Source organism: Myotis nattereri (assembly GCF_964212035.1).
Source record: "Myotis nattereri genome assembly, chromosome: 8".
Taxonomy (NCBI): Eukaryota; Metazoa; Chordata; class Mammalia; order Chiroptera; family Vespertilionidae; genus Myotis; species Myotis nattereri.
The window spans coordinates 3542685-3555229 of NC_138083.1; positions in this window are offsets into that span (position 1 = coordinate 3542685).

The window sequence follows — 12545 nt, forward strand, 5'->3', positions numbered from 1 at the left end:
GGGGGCCAGCCGCACCGCCATCAACATGAGGTCCTGTTTGAATTCCTGCCATGTGACAAGCACATTGCTTCGCCTCTCATCTGTGAAGTCTCCTCATCTGTGAAGTGGGCCGTTGGAAACACTAAATGGAATGAAACAGGAGCTGCAGGGTTGCTCAGTGCACATATCAACAGCTGATCACAAGAACACTGCACGATTTTCCCTTTTTGGTTTCTGTGAAATGAATTTATTTAAAAAGAAGTCTACAGAAGTCAGCCGCATGCGCATGTGTGTGTGTGTGCGTGTGAACCCGGAGATAGCGGGTGAGGAGGACATGCCGGTGTGACCTCAGGCTGGAGAGGGAGCAGGCACAGAGCTCAGCCCTCGAGGCCACTGGTGCTTCCTGTGGGCTGGGAGGGAGGAGGCCGGAGCAGAGAGGAGCGGTGCTGAGACTTATGGGAAAATGTCCACATTCGAGTTAACTTGGGAAATGACCTTCCTTCAGAGGGTGGGGCTTGCGCCCAGTCACTCTGGTCTGGGAGTCCCTGGCCATGTCCTCAGGGTTCCAGCCTGTCTCCATGCAGGCCCCCACTCCTGGAAGCTGGGTCCAGGCCCACATGCTGCTGGTCAGCAGAGGCAGCTGTCGGCTGCAAGCCTGCTTTGGCCAAGCGCAGGGACCAGAGGTCTCGCCACGCTCCTGCTTTGCTGCTTCTCCTGTCCGGGCGCGGGCTCCTGTCTGTCACTGCTGGAGGAGGAGCCATGGCCTTGTCCTCTTACGTGACGTTGCACTCACTGCCCAAATCCAGCCGTTGCCTCAGTGTTAGGACCCAGCAGTGGAAGCCAGAGGTGTGTTGTGGGTTGTAATTCCACAACAGTGCTCACCAAACCCGAGAAAAGTACCAATCCTTTGGAACAAAAAATTGTTCATGTAATTATTATATCACCTCCCGTGGTCGGCAAACCGCGGCTCGTGAGCCACATGCGTCTCTTTGGCCCCTTGAGTGTGACTCTTTGGCAAAATGCCACGTGCGGGCACGCACGTACAGTGCGATTGAAACTTTGTGGCGCATGCACAGAAGTCGGTATTTTGTGGAAGAGCCACACTCAAGGGGCCAAAAAGCCGCATGTGGCCCTCGAGCCGCGGTTTGCCGAGCCACAGTTTGCCGATGCAGGAATATTGGCCTCCATTCCTGGAGCGGCCCACTAAGAGGAAAAGACACCAACTGTTGCCCTGGATGGAGAAGATTGGAGAGGATGAGGACCTGCTTGGGGAACCTGGAGAGGCTGCTGGGAGTGGACAAGGGCACACCCTGCATAGACCCCCCGCCTCCCCAAGGAGAACTGAGCTGCTCTGCGGACCCGGCCTCAGCTGAGGCGCTGCTGGGAGCAGCATTTCCCATGCAGCTGTCTGGAGGTGCCCTGGGAGGTAGTGAGCTCCCAGCGTGGGAGTGGAACGAGCCTGATGGGGAGGTTATGAACGCATTTCAGACGTCAGAAGCAGAATTGGACTGGGTGTTTCCGACGTCATTTTAAATTTGATTCCTTGAAACTGTTATTTACATAATCAATTCATGTGTTTTACTAAAAGGGTAAGTTTATGTTTTAAAAAGGTAAATTCATGTCTATACTGTAGGGAAGGTATTATAAAAATAGATAAAAGAAACAGAAAGTGGTATTAAGTTCCAACCAAGAACTACCTGCTGAGCGAGCCCCAGACCTGGTTTCAGAGGTCAGTGGCTGTGCAGCCAGGTGTGGGGGATGGGCTGCTGGGAGTGAGCCTTTCTCCTGGTGGGATCAGCACTGCGGAACGAGGAGGGAAAGAACTGGCTCTCCCTCTGGGAGTCACTGCTGTCTGCAGTCTGGTGTGTGAGCCTTCAGCACGGGAGTCACCATCAACCTAGGGGACACAGGCCCATGGCCCCCCAGGGAGCCTGGGCTCATGGCCCACCACACCCATCTGCCCTCCCCGCCTCCCAGGGACCCTCCCACAGGCACGATATGAAAGGGAAATCAGAGCAGACGTCCCAGCAAAACACAGGCCTCGGCCTTCAAAGGCTAACCCGGTGCCCAGGCACCTGGAGAGGCGGGGCCACCTGTGTGCCTGTGCGGCCTGCCTGCAGGGCAGGGTCGAGTTGGGGTGTCCAGGGGGAGGGAAGATTGGGTCCAGGCTCCAAGCATGGCTGGCACTGTGGGTTGGGCGGGCCTGCTCTCTATCCTCCCTCTTGCAGTGGAAGAGTTAGGAGGGGCTGGGAGGAGGCCCCAGAGGTCAACCAGGGAGCGCAGAGGCTTTGAAAACAAGGGCAGCCTGCGAAAGTGACCTGGAACATTCTGAACTCAATCCATCCTATCCCTGCGGGGTTTCGTCTGGAGAGAAAATAATTAGAAAGGAAAGGAAGAAAGAACCCAGGTCCCACTGGTTCCTCGAGGCCCTGCAGGGACGCACGCTGCCTGCCTGGCAGCTGGGGGAGGCGAGGGCGGTGCATCCCATTTCACGGCCACTGTTCTCTGACATCACCTTTATTTTCTCTTTTGTTAATCCTCACCCAAGTGTATTTTTTCCATTGATTTTCAGAGAACATGGAAGGGATGAAGGGAGGGATGGGGGAGAGAGAGAGAAACATAGATGTGAGAGAGACATATCAATTGGTTGCCTCTTGAACCATCTCAATTGGGGCTGGGGATCAAACCTGCAACCCAGATACGTGCCCTTGATTGGGAATCGAACTCCTGGCCCTTCAGTGCGAGGGCCGACACTAACCACTTAGCTCACTGGCCAGGGCCCAACACCACCTTTGGAGGCACCCCAATAAACTGAAGTGTGCAAATTGTACAGACACAGCCCTCTCCATGGACTCTGGCCTCCCACAAAGTGTGTCTCCTCTTAAGGTCAGGAGAGAGAGAGAGAGAGAGAGAGAGAGAAGGAGAGAGAGAGGAAGAGAGAGAAACTTTCTCCAGGTTCTGATAATGGTTCCCCAGACACTCTGTTCCCCAGTCTCCGGGTCTGGCCTGCAAAATGGGGTGCCAGGCATGGCATCCAGCCACCACCTGGGCAGCGCAGGGCTGTATTGGTAGAATACTTAATATCCCGTGCTGGCGCTGAGCTTTGTGGTCACGCTGTTTTGGCGAGTTTTGCATATGTGCTGGTGAAGGCATTAGGAATGCTCAACAATGGACATTTCAACCTGATGACAATCGACCCAAGCCTCAGAAATGGTCCGCCAGCGTCTTGGGTCCTGGGTCGAGGCCGTGACCTTGGCGGAGATTCTGGAAGAAATCTTTCTTAAATACTTAAAGTTGTGGTCTCACTGTTTTGCATGAGAAGGGTTTTTGCTGAAGGTTTGGGCTCAGTGCGCAGTGGCAGAGCATAGGTGTGTGAGCTGTTGCAGGCTTCGGTGCTAAGCTCAGGTGAGGAGCTGTGTTACCGTGCAGTCCAGGTGGCTGACAGCAGGCACATCGTTTCCCAAAGAAGAAAAACTGGCGTTCAGAGGGGTCCCAGGAAAAGACTCAGCAGGAGTGCGAGCTTCTGGAAGGCGGAGCTTCGTGGGGGAGTAAGCTTGTCAAGTGAGGGGGGCTGTGAGGGCGGGAGGGTCTTTGGTGCCCAGTCCCACAGGCGGTTAAAAGCATTTATGTCCTCAACGTCACAATTCTGACTAGGAGGCAGAGCCCCTTTGGAGCAGGGTGTGGCCAGAGAGCTCACTGGGGATGCTGCCTGGAGCATTGCGTGAGCTCCACTGGGCCTCAGCTCCCCTTCCCATAGCACTTAGCCCCGTGCTGGGCACACACTACCCCACCGTTGGGTGTGAGCTGTCTTCGTGATTAGCAGCCTTCATCGTTGTTAGCTCCTCCCACACTGACTTGCTGGCCTCTCATGTGAACTGAGACGTGGCCTTGCCGGGCCGGGACCTGGCCAGCTCTGGACCATGGCCTGGTGGCTGGTCTGGGCAACGGGAACTGCCAATGGCGAGAAGCCCACTCCGGGCCGCGAACATCCCTGCTGCTCCTCACTTCGTCTCCCACAGCGATGTGGCTCTCAGGAGACCGGGTTTCAATTCTGTCTTTGTCACTTTCAGAGCATCTGCCGCCGGAAAAGCAGCTGCTGGGGAGTCTGATTCCACCCCATGGATCCTGCGTTTTCCAAATGCCAGCGGCCGGGAGCAGATGAACTGCAGGGGATAACGGCGTCGCGGCAGACCGCTGGGGGCGGGCGGGACGGAGACCGTCGCCCACAAGCGGGGCCTGACTGCTGTCCGGCAGGTGGAGCGGCAGCGTGCTTTCCTTGGGAGCCGCCAGCTGACGGGCCGCTGCCCAGAGCCCGCGCCAGAGATTACATTTGGCAGAAACCGGTCTGGGCTGCCCTTCCTGGCCAGATGGCTCTGAGCTCCGCGGACCATCTGAGGACACCAAGGCACCCTAAGTTGCAGGAAAGACAGACTGGGGAGTGGGAGAAAGACAGCAGGCAGTCCAGAGAGGCGAGCGCCTTTTCCAGGCCGAGCACATGGGCACTGTCCAGGCCTGCCCAGCGCCCGGCCGCAGGCGTGGGCCCGAGGTGGGACAGGAGGTCTATCTGGCAGAGGCCTCACATTCCAGAGGCCCTCACACACGCGCGTCATTACGTCAGCTTCAAACAGTCACAGTCACGCAAGCGGCGGGCCCCGGCAAGCCTTCCACCTGGCTCCCGGGCCCAGCCCACCCACCTGTAATGCCTGCTATTGCTGTAGATCCTGTAATTGCCTTGTGACTAGCGAGATTATGTTGCATCGAGGGTGTTTTGGTGTCAAAACCATTAAGCACAGCAGGCCAGTTACCAGCAGTCATTTGCGGGCTGTTTAAGCATCTCTCTGTGTCTTACCTGGTTGGAACCTCAGCAAACTGAGTGGGCAGGACCTTTCCCTGCCCTGAAGGCCCTGCTCTCAGCATCTGTGTCTCCAAGCTGCCACCTCCTCAGGAACCAAGTGCCCAGCTGCTACTCAGGCTAATTCACAAAGGGGAGCAGGAGGCCCCTGGAAGGGACAGTCACCAACAAGCGGAGGCAGGGCTTCCGGTGGGGCAGCGTGATGTGCTCTGCACTTGGCCTCTGGGTCCCTGTGCCCCTCCAGCCCTTTCCCTCCCTTGGTCAGTGGCCTTGTCCTGTGTCTTCCACTGACCGGGGCTGGAGCTTGCCCCCTGCCCAGGCCTACACTCCACTCCAGCCAGGACCCTCCTTGTACTACAAACACCCCCTAGTTCATCCCCCCTCAGCCCGCCACCCTGCCCCGCGTGCCTTTGTTCTTCTTGAAAATCCCTTTGTTGACGAATCTCGCACCCACCTCCTCCAGATCCTCCAGGTCCACACCGCCTCTCTCTCTCCAGTCCTGGCAGCGGGTGGCTGGGCTCGTAGCTCCTCCCTGTTTGTGGGGTAGGCCTCTCCCTGGCCCCTGGCAGACTGCATGTTTTTGGAGAACCTTCAAGTAAGCTGGTCATCTAGGGGGTGGGAAGGCCCTCACCTGGGTGGGAGGGAGTGGAAGCATGTTCTTGACCAGGGGTGGGCAAACTTTTTGACTCGAGGGCCACAATGGGTTCTTAAACTGGACCGGAGGGCCAGAACAAAAGCATGGATGGAGTGTTTCAGTGAATTAATATAAATTCAAAGTAAATGTCATTACGTAAAAGGGTATGGTCTTTTTTTTTTTTTAGTTTTATTCATTTCAAACTGGCCGGATCCGGCCTGCGGGCCGTAGTTTGCCCACGGCTGTTCTTGACACATGATCACAAGGGGCTGCCTTCGTTTCCCCAGCCCTGGGGGCAATGTCCTGGACATCCACAGCCAGGAGGCGACCCCAGTGTGCCCTCCTGGACAACCCCCTTTCCCAGCCAACGGCTGGCGGGTTGCCTGAGACCTCTCCCCCAGGGGGCATGACAGACAAAATCCCAACCCAGAAACCTACCTCTGGGAGCTTCTGAGTCGGTGACAGAGCTGAGACCAGGCGGTGGCCGCACCCACCCCACAGTTCTCAGGAAGCGCTGGTAGAGTGGCCATTGCCCAGGGTCAGACAGGCCCTGTGTGTGCGGTGTTGTGAGAAGTGGTTCTGGGGCGGCCGGAATGGAGACCCAAGCAGCCCACTGCCATTCAGCGTCCTTTAGAATCAGTGGGCACTGGGCACAGAGGGCAGAAGGGCTGCGAGCACACAGCGTGTTCTGTCTCCTCGGAGGGGTCACTGAGTCCGGAGGACAGAGGAGGGCTCAGGCGTGCACAGGGACAGCAGGCGCGGCAGGCAGGGGCCCTGGGGCCCAGGCAGCTCTTGCAGGAGCAGCTGAGATGTGGGGCTTTGCCCCAGGGTGTGTGTGTGTGGTCCCCACAGAGCCTGGCCCAGAGGCGGAGTGACCAGCCTGGCCCTCTCCAAGCTCCCCAGCTGCCTGCGGAGAGCTGTCTGTCCCAGGCCAGTGGAAAGGCTGCTGTGGGACGTCCAGCAAGAGACGGGGGCATGAAAGAGGGGTGCCCGTGGTCCCCGAGATTCTTTCCCCAGAAATGTCTGCTGTCTGGAGGCCGGGAGCCCTGGTGGTCCTGTCCGCATGTGCCCGCTTGCTCTGACCGGGTGTGCTGGTCCTCGGGCCGGCCAGGCCGACCAGCTCTCAGAGAAGGCGAAGGACAACGTCGCAGCCCCACTCCGCATCAGGAAACCTTTTCAAATTCTCTGGACCCCTGGGCTGAGGCCGCGCCTGGCAGGGTTGCTGGGCCCTCTCCCACTTAGCAGGACCACGGCCTTCTGGGTCACCGAGAGGCCTGCGTGTTCTCTCCGCCCAGGAGCGCGGAGCCCCACAGGGCATGCGGAGAGCCGGCGCAATTTCCGGAGCCCAGGTGGCTGGTGCTGTCTCAGGAAGTGGGGTGGCTCATGGATCTGTGGGGCCCATGTCTGCAGGCCCAGCCAGGCGTCCTTCATCTTAAGCAACCTACTGGGTGCAGGGCCGGTCCTCAGAGGGCGCCCAGGCACCCCCGAAGCCGAGTGCTTCCCCCTGGTGGCCTGTGCCTGGCCTTCGTCCCTGCTCTGCCCCCTCCTCCTCCTGGCTGGTCCCGTGACGGGGCAGCTCCTTGGAGGGCCTGAGCGGCGGGAGGCTCCGGCTTCGGGGGACAGCACACACTCAGCCCCCTGCCCACGGCCTGGGGGGGTGCCGCCCGTGGAGGACCGCACGGCACCAGGCGCAGAGCCACCACACCATCTGCTATCCCACTTCTGGGGATTCCCCCCAAAACCGAAAGCAGAGGCTTGAAAAGAGGTTTGCACACCAGGACGCAGGCCTGCTGCAGGCAAGGAGGCTCCGGCCAGGCCAGTGTTTCCATGTCGCCATCGGAGGCGACGGCAGGTGAGTCACTGTCCTCCAAGCTGAGCGAACCAGCCGGGCAGCCCCCGCCTCGCTCGGCCAGGCGTGAAGCCTGCCGTTCAGAGCCCACCCAGCACAGCAGCCCCACGCCACTCAGGAAGCCCGAGTCACACCCCAGTCCACGGACCTGCACCTTCTTTATCCGTTCGATTGGCCCCTTGGGGCGGGGGACAAGTATGGAGATGACGGGAGGGGGGGAGGGGAGGGCCCTGAACTGGGGCTTGGAGCAGCTTGGGTGAGGGAGGGGTCATCTGGGGGAGGAGAGAGGTGGGGAGAGCAGGTGCGGGTATGGCACAGCACCTGGGATAGCAGCTCTGCGATGCCTGCCGGACACCCAGAGGTGACAGGGAGTGAGCAGCTGGACGTACAGCTCTGGGTTTCAGGGACAATCAGGCCTGGGGGTGAGAAATGGGATGTCATCTGTGGCAACCAGGTGGCACTTATCTGGGACTGAGGCCAGGGGTCCTTCTGGGAGGGGCTGAAGGAGAGGGGGCAGGGGATGGATAGCAGCACCCAGAAAGCTCCAGGGAGGGGCGCTGACCTCTCCCAGGTGCCCTTCTACGGGGGGAAGTTAAGCCAGAGGCCAGCCCGGGGTCCCCCACCCTGTGGCAGTCTGGGAGGCAGCCTGGCCCCGAGAGGAGGCTGGGCAGCAGGGGGAGGGCATGACCACCGCACAGCAGTCTGGCCGGGGGCTGCCACCTGGTGCCACGGGCAGACCCTTTAGGAGGACTCCCAAGGGCCAAAGGGCGAGGGGCTGGTTCCTGCTCTTTGTCAAGCATCCCGAGACGCTCTGAGCAAGCCACCAGCCTCCTCAGAGCCTCGCTTTCCCCACTTTTACAGCGACAGAGCTGAACTCCTGTTAGAGCCACAGCGACCCAAGGCAGACCCAGGCAGAGGGGCCGGCAGCTGGCCCTCAGACATACTCTCCGCTCTGCAGGATCCCAGCCCTGGTCTGAGGCCCCGGGGGCCTGAGGTGTCTGGGACAAGGAGGGAAGTCACTGTAAAGGAAGGGCACCCAGAAAGGGCCAGGCCACGGGGAGGAGGGGCGGTGCTGCTGGTCAGGCATCGCCCTGTCACCCCTGTCCTCCAGCTGAACCGCACGAGTGCCCTAGAGTCACATCTGAGCAGCCCCCGCATGTCTCCGCTGCTTCCTGTGCAAGGAGGCCCGCCTTCCCTCCTGACCTCTCACCACAACCAGCGCCCGGGTCCGGGTCCGGACACTGCCCCTGGCCACGCACGCCTGGGCAGGACCGGGCAGGCCTCCCCTCCTCGGCCGGTGGCCAGCAGTGCGTTCCGCAGCTGTTGCCCTGGGCGGCTGTTGTCCTGGGCGCTGGGCGCTGGGCGCTGGGCGCTGCGGCTGGGTGGGCTGGGGGAAGGCGGCCAGGACTGGCTTTCGTTGCGTTTTGTCCTGTTTTGGTTTGGGGCCGCATTAAGTTAAACCAAAGGAGAAAAACAGTGGGAGGAAAACTGTACTGCGTATGGCAGATCAGAGCTTCTGTGACCCTGACTGTTCCTCACTGCCTCCCCAGGACAGGAACGGGGACAGGACGGGGAGGGGTGGGGCCACACCCCTGAGCCAGGGCTTCTGCTCCTCATCGCAGGCAAAGTCATCGCCAGGAAATGGGGGCGGTCTGCAGTGAAAGCCGAGCTCACTAGGGGGGCTGGCATTCGCGTTTCTCTGCACGCATTTCTGGGGAGGAAGGCATGCCCTGGCCCTGGGCCCCGTGCCTGTGGCGGGCTCTCTCCAGACCCGGGACTCCGGGACTCGGGGACGTGGGCTGCAGGGACGGGGGGCGCAGTCTGCTTCCCCCCATCCTTGGTGTTCTTTGCAGACGGGCAGCTGGACAGCACGTGGCCCTGCAGGACGCAGGCGCTCCCATGTGGCTACAGCGGCTGCGGCTGGCAGCCCGGGCCCTGCAGAACCCGCTCTGTCGTGTGGAACTGGCAACATGCAGTTCCCTTTCTTGAAAATGACATATTTAGTTAATAATAAAACACTTCCCTTAAAAATACCCAAGTACAGAAAAGCCCGGAAGTTGCTTAGGAAAGAGGGCTCAGCGAGGGCCACGTGCAGTCGAGCCCAGGCCTGGGGACCACTAGGCACAGACCCGTCACCAGGCTGTGACGGCGGTCCCGGCCGGGCTGCGTGGGGCCCGGCACTGTCCACCACTGGTCAGAGGAAGGAGCTTCCTGTCACTTTCCCGGTGTCCCACTCGCCCACAGGGTGGGGAGGTGACCCCTGCCAAGTGCCCTGAGCGGGAGAAGGGCCCCGGTTCAGTAGCACTCGGCCCTTTTCCTGGGTCTGGCTCAGGGTGCATTTCTGGGGAAGCTGGACACAGTCCACCGCACGGGCACCGGCAATGTGCACCGGGATTGGAGGCCTGAGCCCTCAGGGCTGACGGGACCTGCACCTTCGGATGCTTCTGTTTCCCCAACGGCCCCCCACAGGGGAACCGCAATCAGTCACTTTGGGGCCTCTCCCGCCTCCTGCCTGGAATATTCTGTAGATGCCGCTGCTCGAGTGCGGGCAGAGGTGCGCATGGTCCGAAAGGGGGTGGCCCGACTACTCAGCACCCCAACTGGGCCCCAGAGGCACCCCAGAGGCGCCGCCCCCGCTCTGCCCTACCCTCCAGCTGCTGAGTCACAGCCCGGCTCCCCCGGCAGCGTGGCTTCTGGTTGGCAGAACTGTTTCTGGTTGAGTGTTTGTGGCTCAGTGTCCTTCCTGCCTCCCCTCCCCCCGGAGGCAAGAGTCAGCTCTGGAAAATCACCAGCCAGAAAGCAAGGGCGGTTCCGGCCAGGCCGCTTGAGAGAAGCCCCCTGGGCTGGTCTGGGCCAGCGAGGGGACACGTGGGCTCCTGTGGGTCACCTTCAGGAGAACCACTTCCCCGCTGGGCCGCCAGGAAGGCTGCGTCCCTCACTGTCCTCGTGACAGTGCGGCTCCGAGCTGTGTGTTCAGACACAGGGCCTTCCAGGGAGCACGTGCACGGGACCCCCAACCGCCCAGAGCACCCAGAGCACCCAGACACCCAGAGCACCCAGAGCACCCAGAGAACCCAGAGAACCCAGAGCACCCAGACACCCAGAGCACCCAGAGCACCCAGACACCCAGAGAACCCAGAGCACCCAGACACCCAGAGAACCCAGAGAACCCAGAGCACCCAGACACCCAGAGAACCCAGAGAACCCAGAGCACCCAGACACCCAGAGCACCCAGAGCACCCAGAACACCCAGAGCACCCAGAGCACCCAGAGAACCCAGAGACCCAGAGCACCCAGAGAACCCAGAGACCCAGAGCACCCAGAGAACCCAGACACCCAGAGCACCCAGAGAACCCAGAGACCCAGAGCACCCAGAACGCCCAGAGAACCCAGAGCACCCAGACACCCAGAGCACCCAGAGAACCCAGAGCACCCAGACACCCAGAGAACCCAGAGAACCCAGAGCACCCAGACACCCAGAGAACCCAGAGAACCCAGAGCACCCAGACACCCAGAGCACCCAGAGCACCCAGAACACCCAGAGCACCCAGAGCACCCAGAGAACCCAGAGACCCAGAGCACCCAGAGAACCCAGAGACCCAGAGCACCCAGAGAACCCAGACACCCAGAGCACCCAGAGAACCCAGAGACCCAGAGCACCCAGAACGCCCAGAGAACCCAGAGCACCCAGAGAACCCAGACACCCAGAGCACCCAGAGAACCCAGAGACCCAGAGCACCCAGACACCCAGAGAACCCAGAGAACCCAGAGACCCAGAGCACCCAGAGAACTCAGAGCACCCAGAGCACCCAGAGCACCCAAGCACCCAGAGCACCCAGAGCACCCAGAGAACTCAGAGCACCCAGAGCACCCAGAGCACCCAGAGCAGGTCCAGAGCTCACTGAACTCCGGCCTGCCAGCGACCCCATCCCACCTCCCTGTGACCCCATCCCACCTCCCTGTGACCCCATCCCACCTTCCTGTGACCCCACCATCCCACCTCCCTGTGACCCCATCCCACCTCCCTGTGACCCCACCATCCCACCTCCCTGTGACCCCATCCCTCCTCCCTGTGACCCCATCCCACCTCCCTGTGACCCCATCCCACCTCCCTGTGACCCCATCCCACCTCCCTGTGACCCCACCATCCCACCTCCCTGTGACCCCATCCCACCTCCCTGTGACCCCACCATCCCACCTCCCTGTGACCCCATCCCACCTCCCTGTGACCCCATCCCACCTTCCTGTGACCCCCATCCCACCTCCGTGTGACCCCATCCCACCTCCCTGTGACCCCATCCCTCCTCCCTGTGACCCCCAACCCACCTCCCTGTGACCCCACCATCCCACCTCCCTGTGACCCCATCCCACCTCCCTGTGACCCCACCATCCCACCTCCCTGTGACCCCATCCCACCTTCCTGTGACCCCCATCCCACCTCCGTGTGACCCCATCCCACCTCCCTGTGACCCCATCCCTCCTCCCTGTGACCCCCATCCCACCTCCCTGTGACCCCCATCCCACCTCCCTGTGACCCCATCCCACCTCCCTGTGACCCCATCCCACCTTCCTGTGACCCCCATCCCACCTCCCTGTGACCCCATCCCACCTTCCTGTGACCCCCATCCCACCTCCGTGTGACCCCATCCCACCTCCCTGTGACCCCATCCCACCTTCCTGTGACCCCCATCCCACCTCCGTGTGACCCCATCCCACCTCCCTGTGACCCCATCCCTCCTCCCTGTGACCCCCAACCCACCTCCCTGTGACCCCACCATCCCACCTCCGTGTGACCCCATCCCACCTCCCTGTGACCCCATCCCACCTCCCTGTGACCCCCCATCCCACCTCCCTGTGACCCCATCCCTCCTCCCTGTGACCCCCCCATCCCACCTCCCTGTGACCCCCCCATCCCACCTCCCTGTGACCCCACCATCCCAGCCTGCTCGGTGACCCCCCCATCCCACCTCCCTGTGACCCCATCCCACCTCCCTGTGACCCCACCATCCCAGCCTGCTCGGTGACCCCATCCCACCTGCCTGGTGACAGTGTGGACGTGTGGTCACTTGACCTCCTGTGTAGAGGTCAATGCTGAGAATAGAGGTCAGAACCCAGCCCTGATCCTCTCCCACCGGTGTGGGTGGGTCGGGCTGGCAGGTGGGCACCTCCCACAGCTCAGCAGTGCCACCAGCTGTCCCCGTGGCCCCTTTCCCTCAGGGGGCCGAGTGCGG